Below are 13,508 nucleotides of genomic sequence, written 5' to 3' on the forward strand. Positions count from 1 at the left end.
AAATGGCTTATTGGATTTTATGAGATTGGACTATATTGTACTTGCCCAAAGTCATACAGATAGTAAGTGATGGTGCCTGGACATAAGTTTAGCATCAACTAATGCCTTTAAGTAAAGAAGGACCCATAGTGGCCTATCTAAGCATCTAGGTGGCACAGAGGTAGAATGCCAAGTCTGGAATCAGGAAGACATCTTCCTGAGTTCAAATAATACTGACTGACCACATGGCCCTGGGCAAGTCACTTAACCCTGTCTGCCTCATCTGTCAAATGAGTTGGAGGAGGAAATGGCAAGCCACTTCATTTATCTTCACCAAGAAAAGCTTCAGTGGGGTCATAAAGAGTAAGACACAACTGAAATTATCGAATAACAAAAAATCTAAGTGTTTGTCTATTAATCTTTAAATATTTGAGAGAGTGAGAAGGTGAGAAAGAAGATAGAAAATCTGAACTTTAGGAAACACATTGCTCCCATTCAATTTAAGGTCAAGCAAAGAAAGATTGAGCAGGTCTCAAATTGTAAAAATACAATTCAGGCAGCACAGAATGGAACAGATACCTCCAGAACTTTTTTGTTGAAACCAGAGTAAAAGAGAGGGATGTAGGGAATATATTTCTACAAGGAGAGCCCCCAACAACAACAACAGCAACAACAACAACACACACACACACACACACACACACACACACAAAGACACACACACTGTCAGGTCACAGTCTTTTCCTCTCACTGGTTCAGTGTGTGATGTGTGTCTTTGCCATAAGTGAACATAGCTCTTCATCCTCCAAACAGAGCTGATAAGGGTTGCCAAAAAGAAGGCTGCATAGAGTTAAAGAACAACCAAAAAGAGTAATGGGCTCAGTCTCAATAGTTTTATATTACCCAGACTGCCAATCAAAGGAGGTTACCTGCACCCATATGGTAGATGATGCAAAGACCTTCATGTTAGGCAATTCAAAGGACCCTTGAAGGCACCTTCATCTTAGAAATGGGCAAACCCTTGGAAGCACAGGTTACGCATTTTCCCTGTATGAAATTTGCCATACCAGCAAATAGGCCAACTCTGCTCTATAAGAGCTGACATAAAGTATGAGCCTAATCCCTTTTCCCTCCCCAGAGACTAAGGTTTTGCAATGTAGGGGAAGAAGGATATTTCCTATGTGCTGGGTGAATAAATTTGTATGTTTGTGATTATACCGTCCTGAAGTAAGTTTTTCCATGTAAAAGCTAATCTGTTAGTGGCTAATGTAAATGGGGTATAGGGGACTGCCCCCAACAAGTAAGGAAACACTATCACTCAGGGCTGTAACCATTTGCAGGGAGCCTTGATACCCCCTAAATCCCTTTAAAAATGCTGTAGAATAAAATGATTAAAATGTAATCTTACCTACCTTTCAGATGCTGGGAGTCAGAGTGATCCTTGTATCCAAGATACATCGACCAAAAGCCAAATAATAATCAGAGATTCATGGGGACTGTGAGGGACTAGAATCCATTTGGCCCGTCTATATCAGTTGTCAAAATAGCACTCTGCTGAAAGTCAAGAAAAAGCAAGAAGGATCCAGATGTTCAAAGTAGTCAGAACCTTTCTACATAAAAATCCTCAACAAAGCAAAGGACATCATCCAACAGCTAGAAGGTAAAATCAGTTTTCTTTTAGGATATTTTCAAAATTCTATTATAATTTAGAAATTTAAACCTTAATTTCAGAATTTAAAAAAAAAATTTTTTTTGAAGATTCACAACCACCAGGTGGTGATAGCAAATACAGGCAGCTGTCCATCATCCTCCAAATTAAGGACAAACTAGGCATGCTCATATGACTTTCTCTCCCTCTCCCTCTCCCTCTCCCTCTCCCTCCCTTCTCAGTTTCTCCTATCTCTTTCACACACTCTTTCTCTCCCCCCTCCACCCCATTAGGATTTCCCCTCTCCTACTGAGGAGTGTCTTCCCCTTTCAAGTCCTGGGAAGGTTTTCAGGGAAAGGGAAGAGTTGTCTTTTCAACTTATTCCACTACCATCTCAAATGAGATAATCTTTGTAACTTTATCAAATAACCTAGCATATCACTTAATGCTTGGTTTCCTAAATCCTCAGCCAGAAATCTTACACAGGCAAAATGAGTTGAACTTGTAAGGGAATAAAACCCAGTACTTCAATTTGTCTCCTGGAGTTTTGTCCTCCCTCTCTCCCCAATCTCATTGCTACCATTCAAGTAAGCAGACGAGGAACATATTCCAATGGTTATCCAAATTTTAATTTATAGATATGGAGATAATTTTTAAAATAATACAGTGTACAGAAAGTCATGTTAGAAGTAACACAATCTGGAGCACAGTGGATGGAGCACCGGCCTTGGAGTCATCAGTACCTGGGTTCAAATCCGACTTCAGACACTTAATAATTACCTAGCCGTGTGGCCTTAGGCAAGCCACTTAACCCCATTGCCTTGAAAAATCTAAAAAAAAAAAAAAAGTAACACAATCAGCCCACTAGAAGTATTGGTGGGGAAGGGGTTGAGAAGCAGTATACTGACATCCCTTCCATTTCATTCTCCATTAGAGGATAGACTAAGCAAGAGAGCTACACAGAGCCTCTGCTGCACCCACTTCCACCTGGAAAAGCAACAAGGGCAGATAGGGGGTGAGGGACATGTGTAACTCTATCTTTAGAGCCCATACATGAGTGATCACTGACCAGTTCTGGGATTCTGCACCTGATTTTTCAGTGCCAGTCTCTGCCAGTGTGGAGTAGTGATGCCTGTAGGTAGTCAACTCAATTAGGGATGACAGAGTTGGGATATGGAATCCAATTTGTTATTCCTTATTACTCATCTTCCAGGTCACAATCTCTAAGCCTTGCTTTGTTTCTCTATCTCTTACTTGTTTTTATTTTTTTAACCCTCTGACCTCCTTCAAGTTATGGTCAATTTTTTTTTAAAGTACACTGGATGATTTACCTACAAGTAAAATCTGAGACCCCCTGGAAGCTTAGAGAGCAATAGAAAAAGGTCTTGCTCCCCAAGAGGCAGCCCTACTCATCCCACCCCTCCCCACCATGTTCTGGCTCCATGTCCAATCCTTTTTCAAGGAACTCCAAAAAGGTTGACCTGTGAATTCATTGTCACTGTTTGGAATTCCCAGGCCTGAATCCCCCATTTTTAATTATTTCATCACCCCCCAAAAAAGTGCTAAATCATTTTTCCGTAGTGGTCCTCAACAATTTTGAGATTAGTTTTTTAGGAAAGAAGGCAAAAGGGAACAAGCATTTTTGTACCAAGTATTGAGCTCAATGCTTTTATAAATATTATTTCCTTTGATCCTCACAACAACCCTGGGAGAAAGGTGAATATTATCTCTATTTTACAGTTGAAAAAACTAAAGCAAGCAGAGGTTAGGGAATTTGCCCAAGGTGACACAGCCAGTAAATGTCTAAGGCTGAATTTAAATTTAGATCTTCCTGACTCCAGGCTCAGTTTTAGTTTATGAGCTGAATAGACAACACTAGAATGACTCCTATGACAATGTTTTGAAAGAATATTCTCATAATAATATTAATATTTTATGGTACCTATTATATTCCAAGTACTATGCTAAATGTTGGAAATGAAAATATGAAAAAGAAAGTTCTTGCCCTCAAGAAGCTTATAATCTAATGGAAAATAATACACAGAGAAACTAAGCTATGTTTAGTAATATGATCATTCAAATAAACTATGAAGAACTTATGAAGGAAAGTGTTATCCACTTCCAGGAAAAAAAAAACTGTTATATGGAAGTATGTATTATATGGTCATACACACTTGCACAAACACAGTTTCCTTTTTTTAATTTATTTTAAATTTATGAAATAAACCAAGCATTTTCATAGCATAGTATAATAAAAAAGATAATTACACATGAAACAGAAAATCTGTTATGAACAACTTGCTATTCCTTTTAAATGTATAATAAAGTTGTCACATAAATTTCTTCTTTTATTTCCTCCTTCCCTGTCACCCTGCCTGAGAAATAGATATCATTAGAGACATAAGGTATATATATATAAATTATTCAATACATACTTCTAATTATTAGTTCTTTCTAATACAAATAGTCTTTCTTCATGTCCTTCATTTTTAATTTGTATATTTATAATTCAAATTATTTAGTTGCTCAAAGTCATTCTTAAAATAATATTGCTATTACTATATATATATATATATATATATATATATATATATATATACACACAATATTCTCTTGGTTCTGCTTACTTCACTCTTCATTATTTAGTGCAAATTTTTCCATGTCTGATTCTAAGACCATTGAGCTTTTCTTATAGCACAGAAGTATTCATTACAACATATATACCACAATTTATACAGCCATTCCCCAATTAATGGGAATCCCTATAATTTCCAGTTCTTTGCCACCGCAAAGAGAGCTGCCATAAACATCTCACTCACATTCAAAGTTACAAATTACCATTTGTGAATTTCCCTCCATCTTATTTTTACTATCTTCTTTCTCAGTCTCTCCTTTTTACCTTATCCTCTCCCCCCTCTCACTCTCCATTCCACCAACCTTTTCAAGAGTTCCAATCCCAATCCACACAAACTCCTCCAAAGGCCCTCCCTTACACCCTCCCCCTCTCAAATCTCAATCTATAGACCCTTCTAAAAGTCCCTTCCCTATTCCCTCCCCCTTCCCCAATCCTAATCTATAGACCCCTCTAAAAATCCCTACTCCATCTATATGTGTTCAGAAGACTTTTTACATCCTTCTAGATGTACACATTATTTCCTCTTCCATAATGTGTATGTGTGTGTGTGTGTGTGTGTGTGTGTGTGTGTGTGTGTGTGTTTGTACCACAAATGTTGACCTTCTCTAATGCAGGGTTCTTTGAGAGAAAGGAAGGGAGACAACTTGTAACTTTAAAGTGAAAAAATTAAGAACTGACTCTGGAGTCAGTGACCTGAGTTCAAATTTGACCTCAAACATTTGATACTGTGATACAAGGACACCTTGGGTAAATCACTTAATCACATTGCAAAAAAAAAAAAAGTAAGAACTAATTAATTTTTTAAAAGGAAGTTAAAAAGGGAGAAAGATACACAGACAGGGATATGAAGGATAAATCAAGGGGAGATCAGGAAATAAAGAGAAGGCTGACTTGGGTACCCTCCTTAAACAGAAGTCCTGTGAGGAGTTCTCCCACCCTCACCTCCAAGACAGAGAGTACTGATGAAACATGCATTCCAGGGTTGAAGTGATCTTTCAGGATAATGAGGTTCCTGAGGCATGATGGAAGATGTAATCTGAAAGAAGGCAGTCAGATGGTAAATGAACTTTCTTCTTAGGTTCATCTTCTTCCCATATCCTCCAATGGGGAATGGACCAAGACTCTCTGAGGGCCGGTACCACTCTATTCAGGCACCGTGAAGGAACAATCTTCCGAACTCACATTTTCCCCCAAACCCCACAGCCTCTAGGCACAGTTCTGGTTTTATTTGAAAATGAATTTTCCCAAATTATTTTTTAAAAAAATCACTCTCTGGAAATCATAGAATGTCACAACTAGAAAGGTACTTAGAAGTCATCTAAAACAATCTCCTTAATGAAACTGAGTCCCAAAGATATAATGTGTTCTGGGTGGTACAGCAGAGATTGAAATCCAGGTCCTCTGACCCTAAATCCAGTGTTCTTTCTCATCTATCATCTGCCTCCTTCACTCCCCAGATCACACAGAAAGTCACTGGTGGAACCAAGGCTTGAAAAGGCTGAAAACAGTCAGTCCTCCTTAGTCCTCCAAGACTGCCTCTTCCATTTTCATTCACCAGTCATCTCTAGGCCTCCAAAGACTCTTTCATTGAACTTTCTGAAATCACCAGGACCATCTGCTTTGAGCTTGGAAGAAAGATATTGCAAAAAAAAATTGATGTAGGAAAATTGTTTGTTTTCCTGAGGGCAAAAGGAAAGATGAAACTAATAAAAGTTCACTAGAAATGCTGCAGAATACACCAGGAAAAGTTTCAGCTCAAAGCTTCTGCTCCCTTCTTCTCTGATCAAAAATGCAGCATTTTCTGATGCTTTGACATCCATTTTTATAAATAATGGATAAATTCACACTATATTCCAGTAAAATTAGCTCCTTGTGATTTTCTGAAGATTCTGAGTTCATAAAAGCTTTGTCTTCCTAGACAAAGTGGAGAATTGAAGCAATAATCCAAATGATTTGGGAAATTGGAGAAGGGACCACCCCTTCCCCATATTTCCAATTTGTAATTGATTGCTGCTTACAAATCTCTACTTTCTCATGTCAACTTATTACTGGGGTAAGATATGAAAAGGTCTTAGAGAGGGTGGAGCCAAAGTGGCAGAGTAAAGGCAAGGACTTACCCAAAGCCAAACTACTTCAAATACCTTTATAAATAACCCTAAACAAATTATAGAGCAACAGAACTCACAAAAAAGATGGAGTGAAGCAATTTCCTATTCCAAGACAACTAAGAAGGCCAGCAGGAAAAATCTGGTGCACCAGAGTAAGAGAGAAGCAGCCCGTGCCAGTACAGTCCTGGCCCCCATGAACCAGGAGCAGGCTTTCAGTTCCCAGGTATTGTCAGCTGCTTCTGGAATTCTCAGTCCACAGACAGTAAGGGGATCGAACAACAGATCAAAAAGAGATTATAGAAGTGGCTTTGCTAGCACCGAGGCAGGACTGTTGCTTTTCCTATACTCAAATCCTGGTCACAGTTCTGAGTGACAGTCCCAGGGCAGAGCTTGGTACCACAGTGGTGTGGGGACTCTTCTCACAGTTCCAGGGCAGAAAGTACTTATGGTCTCTCACAGACCAGAGTACAGGTCAGGAAAGTAGTAAACACTTCTTTTTGGATCTACCACTTCTTTTTAGATCTACCACTTTGGAAGAACTGAAAACTCATAGGTCACCAGAAGTATCTCTGAAAATAGTTGCATAATACCCTAGAAGCTTGGGACAGTGCACCCTCCACCCTGAAAACAGAGCTCTGGTTGAGAAAATGAGCAAGCCATGGAAAAAATTCTAACCATAGAAAATGCCTAGAAATTTCAAAACACATACTCAGAAGAAGAAAACAAAGTCAAAGTTCCTACATCTAAAACTTCCAAGAAAAATCTGAATCAGTCTTGAACCATTGAAAAAGTATTTTGAAAATCAAGAAAGAGAAGTAGAAGAAAAGAGAGAAGCCCAATTTTCCAGGATACACTCCAGCAAAGATCTAAAAAGTTTACCACAGGAAAGAATTATCAATAAGATGAAAGACAAAAGAGGAAGGGAACAAGTTTTATTAAAATATATGCCACATAGTGCTCATTTGATCCTGACAAAAGCACTGATGCTATATTGATCGCCATTTTACAGTTGAGGAAACTGAGGCAGGCTATGGTTGAGTGACTTGCCTAAAGTCACAAAGCAACAAGTGTCTGGAAAAAATAACTCAGAAATCTTTGAGTTCAGGAAGAGAGGTGGAGCCAGGAGATGAAGAAACTGGCCCTATAATAAATGGTTCTGAAATGTGCCAGAGTTTATGATACAGACTGAAACCTAAAACTTGTGAATTCCAATGAGAGGGACTTGTACTCAACCTGATCTCACACAGTCTACAATATGCAGACACTCAGACTGGGGATGAATAAAGGGGAGGAGGGAGCTAGTCGAACCTTGTGTCCTATGATACCATGACAACTACATGAATTGAATTTGAGTGAGGGGATGCTGTGCAAGATCATCAGCCTCACTTTCTCCTCCAGAGCCATCTGGATCCAGTGGCCAGATATGATCAGAACAACTGGAGATGGACCTGGATGCAAGGCAATCAGGGTTAAGTGACTTGCCCAAGGTAACATAGCAAGGATTTGCATTCTTGTCCCTCCCTGACTCCAAGGTCACTGTACCACCCAGCATTGGTAATGAGAACTTGAATCCCCATGCATCTTACCTTCTCCTTTTGGAATAATACTAGGAATTCAAGCCTTCATTATCAGTACTCACACTAGCTTCCTTCTCCCTTTGTGGGTCATAGACAGATTGAGGCAGTACATTCCCTTGAAACATTGGGAACCACAATAGATGAAAAGGTTCAGTAACCAAGGATGCATCTGTGAGACCTTTTAGAACAGAGATCAACATGATTTTCAACATCTCATTGGAGTCTGTCAAGAAAAACAGCAGAAAAGAAACAAATTTCCACTTGGGGAATGTATCAGGAGAAGGAAAAAGACTTCTGCCAGCATTTGTCAACAAGAAATTAGGGCAAAAACCAGGGATCATTGCAGAGAGTGGGACCTACTGCCACCTAGAACAATAAGGGCAGCATAATCAAAACTGCAATGGGAACAGTTAAAATAGAATCTGCTCACGCCATTGGAGAGTGCACAGGGTGGTAGAATTTAACCCTATGACAATGTTCCAATTCAGAAAACAGCTTGGAAATAGGAATCAATAGAAGAAAACACAAAATGCAATGGAATACAATAGATTAAGAAAAAACAAAGTGGTAAATACAAAAGTGAATAACATTATAATATTGGTAAGGGCCCTCAAAAAAAAAAACAACTTGTAACAGGTACTATAAGAGTAAATGGAAGAAATCAAACAAAAAAATTCAAAATAAAATTGGAGTGATTGGGGTAGGGGGAAATGACAGGATAGTGAATAACATTGATCAAGAGATAGAAAATCTTACCAAAAATGTGAAATCTCACAAATAGAGTGGAAAAAAACAGAACTTAAGGATTCCTTGAAACAATAAGAAATATTGGAACTAAAGTCAAAAGACTGAAAAATCAAGAAAACAAAAAATAACTACTACCAAAAACAACAAACCTGATAAATAGGTTGGGGTGAATAAGTTCAAGATCTTCAAACTCCCTGAAAGTTATGGTCAAACAAACCAAAAAACTTAGATTACATATTTCAAGAAATTCAAAACAAAACTATCTAGGTTTTGAGAAGAGGAATGGAAATATTGTGAAAAAAAGTTTCACAATGTGAAAGTATCAATTGACTAATCACTGCTTGAACAAACAAAACAGAACAAAACTCAAAATGAAAATAGTCAGCAATGTTATAGTCAAAAAACATAGAGATTTCAAAGCAAACAAACAGGTATTAGAAACATCTAAAAAGAAAGTGGTTAAGTTCCAAAAAAAAAAAAACTATAGTCACTTTCACACAAGATTATGCTGCAATTTTCCTAAATGATAGAAAATCTTTCCATTCTATATTGGAAAAATGAAAACAAAAATAACTTATCTAGCCAAACTGAATTTAATCCTTGGGGAAAGTGGAAGGGAGAGAAGAGAGAGGAAATTGTGAAAGGAATGAACATTAATGGAATAGAGAATTTTGAATCAATCCAGATGAAATTACTAGAGCTGGATAGAATATTTTAAAAGCAAATAGAAGAGTAAAAAGAAGACCAGAAAGGTTAATATAGCTTTGCATTTGATTAATTGGTAGGCTTTAAATGACAATTAATGATGAAATGAAAACTTTCTAATAGTGGAAGGAAAGACAAGCATCTCTTTGCTCAAAAAGAGAGCAAAGAAATAATGTGAAAGGCGATTTTATTCTGTTTTGTTGACTTTTAAGGGAGGAAAAAAAGGGAGAGGAAAAGAAATATAGAGAAAGAAATGAAAAAGAAGTAGGACTCCACCTTAGGCAAAAGGTTGACATATAGATTCTGGCTGCCAGAAGTTCTTTCCCTTTATTCAGTGAGGTACTCAAGAATTCATCCTAGAGCATGGTGAATCTGTGACCAGCCAGTCTTGATTCCTAATGGAGGCATGGAAGGTCACGAAGTTACAATGCTGATGGAAAAATGGGAAATTAAGATATTCCAGAGTTTCCAGAATTTAAAAAGTCTTCCTTTTCTGACTATGAGTTGAGGGGAGGGGAAACAATGACCCAAAGATAAAGCAAATGCTTCTTGCCCCAAAGGGATTTCTTCTAAGGGGTTTTAGCTAGAACACACATTTGCTTTACTTTTTTGACTTCCCTTTCATTCTAGCTAATTCCATTCATTTGTTATTATTGTTTATGTTTGCCCTCGATTCTCAAAGAAGACAAATGACCTCAGGAGGGGGTATGTCTTGATTTGCAAGTGAATTAGATGAAAGTGAGACCAGGCTGTGCAAAGTCTTCTCCAGAGTCATGGGTCTAGTATGGCAAGACATAAGTCAAGACAACTAGCAATGAACCAGTGCGTGCATTTATATATGGTCCAAAGGACATAATTAAGTCCTTTAGTCATTCAAAACAAGCCTCCTATCTGGTATTATTTTCTTCACCCAATGACTTTCAGATACTTTACACTTAGTTTAAATCATTTCATTTACTTTCTGAAATGTGTTCTCACCTAGTTAAGCTATCAGGTTAAATTGGACTGTTTCAACTCACCTTTACAGGTAATAAATTAGCTGCACCATATCTAGATTGTATTGTACATTGAGTGTCTCTTTTATATCCCTCCCTTTAGTGGAACTCTTTAGACTTTTGAATCATAATCTAATTTACTATAATTAAAAAGCATCTCCTGAGAACTTTCACAGGTTGGGAAAACTAATGGGACCAACCATTGGAGGGGAAGCCCCTCTCAATGGAACAGGCAGATTCTACAGGTCAGATTTTAGTTCAATTCATATGGTTGGGTACAGGAAAGGGAAGGAGGAACTCCCAAGTCCCTGTCAATTCTAAAGAGCCCTTGTTTCTAAATGATTCTTTTTCCTAAAATACTTCTTGAACTTATAATGATGTTTCTTTCGTTTTCCATTTCCTTATTCCATAATACTTCTTTGGTTTAGTTGTAGTTTTCTTCTGTTTATTTATATCTCTCATCTCACTTCCTAGATTGGCACTTAAAATAGCCCAGGAGCTATCCTTTCTTGTACTGTCACTCAAATCTCCAATTTGGGTTCATAGATTAAGACATTTACAGCTAGTTTCAGATTAGCATTAATAATTAATTCCATGAAGTGGTCAAATTATTTGAATTCTCACTCCATATTTTTAGGAAGACTAGGTATGCCCTGTTAGAACATGTCCCCACTGTAATCTCTATTTTCTAGTTCTGAATGGGGAAGCTAAGGTTAGTCATGATCTCCACCACACTCCCTATGTTCTTCCTTCATGTCCTGATAACCCAATTTGGGTGTTGAAGTAAACTTCATCTTTGTCTTTCTGGTCAATTATTAGCCAAGAATTCTATCTCTTATTGTGGCCTTAAAAGGCCCCCAATTGAACATCAAATATTGTACCTGGTTCAAACCTTCTGGAAGTTCACCTCCCCTATCCCCTCCCCCCAAGATAAATTGTCCAGGTTTGCTGTCAGTCATGAGAAGTTAGCTGTCTCCTGGTATGATTCTGACCAGAATTCTGGCTTAAGAACTCTTATAAGGTCTGCCATTGTCCACACACTGTCCAATTCATTTCTCTGTGCAGTAACTTGCCAAAAACTGGATCTCCCCCTCCAAACTACACCTCAATGAGCTCACTTGGAATAAGACCCCATTGGTTTCTTGGAGTACATTTACCAAGTGTCCCACTGCATTATAAACCCCACCCTCCTGTGCCTCCAAACCTCTACTCAAGAGGCCTGCTGATGTTTACCAGAGGTTCTACTGGCTTCTGATGTCCTCAGCACATTCCCTCTCAGAATGCCCTTACATTTCAAGGTACCTTCTTGAGCTGTCCTTTTTAGTAAGAGGAGAATCTTGGTAAAAACCTTTGGTTTTGTAAATCATTTTGTACTCTAGTCATTCTATAAATTGACACAACTTTCATCTCTTGCCCTATATAATCCTTTTCTTAATATATTCTCTTACACCAGGGATTACCAACCTCTTTTTGTGTCATGTCTTTCTACAATCTGGTAAAGCCTTTGTATCCTTTCTCAGAATAATGTTCTTTATATGCTTAATTTTTCTTTGTATGTTGAATTTTTTAATAGAAGAAAATGCTAAATTTCTATTAAAGATCAGTAAAAATACAGATGTAATTTTTTCTCATCTATGGATCCCCTAAAATCTATTCACAGACCTCTTAGGGGTATATGGACTCCAGATAAAGAATCCCACATTGGTACACATTGGTAACAAGAAGACCAACCACATTATTCTAGACCTTTTGGAGACAAAATAACTTTTGGAAACAGGGTAAGGAACTGATTGTTTAATGGTACTCTGCTTTAAATGCTTATCTTTCACCTCTTTGAATGAGGTCAAGAGTAAAGTTTCTTCCCTGATAAAAGCCAGTTAAATTAGGAGAAAACAGATCACACTAACATTAGTCATTAGCTTTTTGTTATGGAGAGGAAATTGCTGGTCTTTAGATTCACCAGTGTGTTAGTTCCTAAAACTAGGTCTGTACTATGGGAAGCTATATTTTCCGTCAATGATTTGTAATTGATTTAATGGATTTTGGTGCATTTCAGATAATAAAAGTTCACATTTATGAAGCACTTTAAGGTTTCAAAGCACTTATCGTCCATTAACTTATTTGGTCTTCCCAATAACCTTCTGAGGCAAGCAGAGTTGGTATGATTATCTCTTTATAAATTAGAAGATTGAGGTTTAGAGAAATTAAATCACTTCTCCAGGATCTCACAACTGTAGTAGGCAAACTATGTCAACTCCTTTAATTCCAATCTATAAGCAATTTCTTTTTTCTTTAAGTCAAGTATTTTACTTTTTCCAATTGCATATATTATATATACTTTTTTAAACTCATTTTTTAAAATTATTTCTTAATATTGTATTTTATTTTATTCTTTTCTCAGTTACATGTAAAATTGTTTTTAATTATTTTATTTTATTTTTTCAATAACATGCAGAGATAGTTTCCAACATTCATCTTTTTCAAGTTCCACATTTTTCTACCTCCCTCCCTTTCCTTCTCCCTCCCCATGAAAGCAAGTAATCTGATAAAGGTTATACTTGTACAGTCATGTCTAACATATTTCAATATTAGTCATTTAATGTTTGTTTTTAAAACGTTGAGTTCCAAACTCTCTCCCTTCCTCTGTTCCCACACCCCCTCATTGAAAAAGCAAATAATTTGATATAGGTTATAAATGTGTAGTCATGCAAAGCATTTTCATAATAGTCATCAACATTCATTTTTGTAAGATTTTGAGTTTCAAATTTTTCTCTCTCCCCCCCTCTCTTTCCTCTACCCTCCCTAAGACAACAAGTAATCTGATTTAGCTATACATATATAATCATGTTAAACATATTTCCACAGCAGTCATGGGGAGAAAAGAATCAAAAGAAAAGGGGGGGAAGAACAAGAAAGAAAAAAAATTTTAAAAGTGAAAATAGTATGATTTTGGTCTACATTCAGACTCCATAGCCCTTTCTCTGGATATAGATAGCATTTTTCATCAAAAGTGTTTTACTATTGTTTTTGAACGTTGTATTACTGAGAAGAGTTAAGTCTATCACAGTTGCTCTTAATGTATACAATGTTCTCCTGGTTCCACTCACTTCACTC

This window comes from Macrotis lagotis, chromosome 2, assembly GCF_037893015.1.
Source record: "Macrotis lagotis isolate mMagLag1 chromosome 2, bilby.v1.9.chrom.fasta, whole genome shotgun sequence".
Taxonomy (NCBI): domain Eukaryota; kingdom Metazoa; phylum Chordata; class Mammalia; order Peramelemorphia; family Peramelidae; genus Macrotis; species Macrotis lagotis.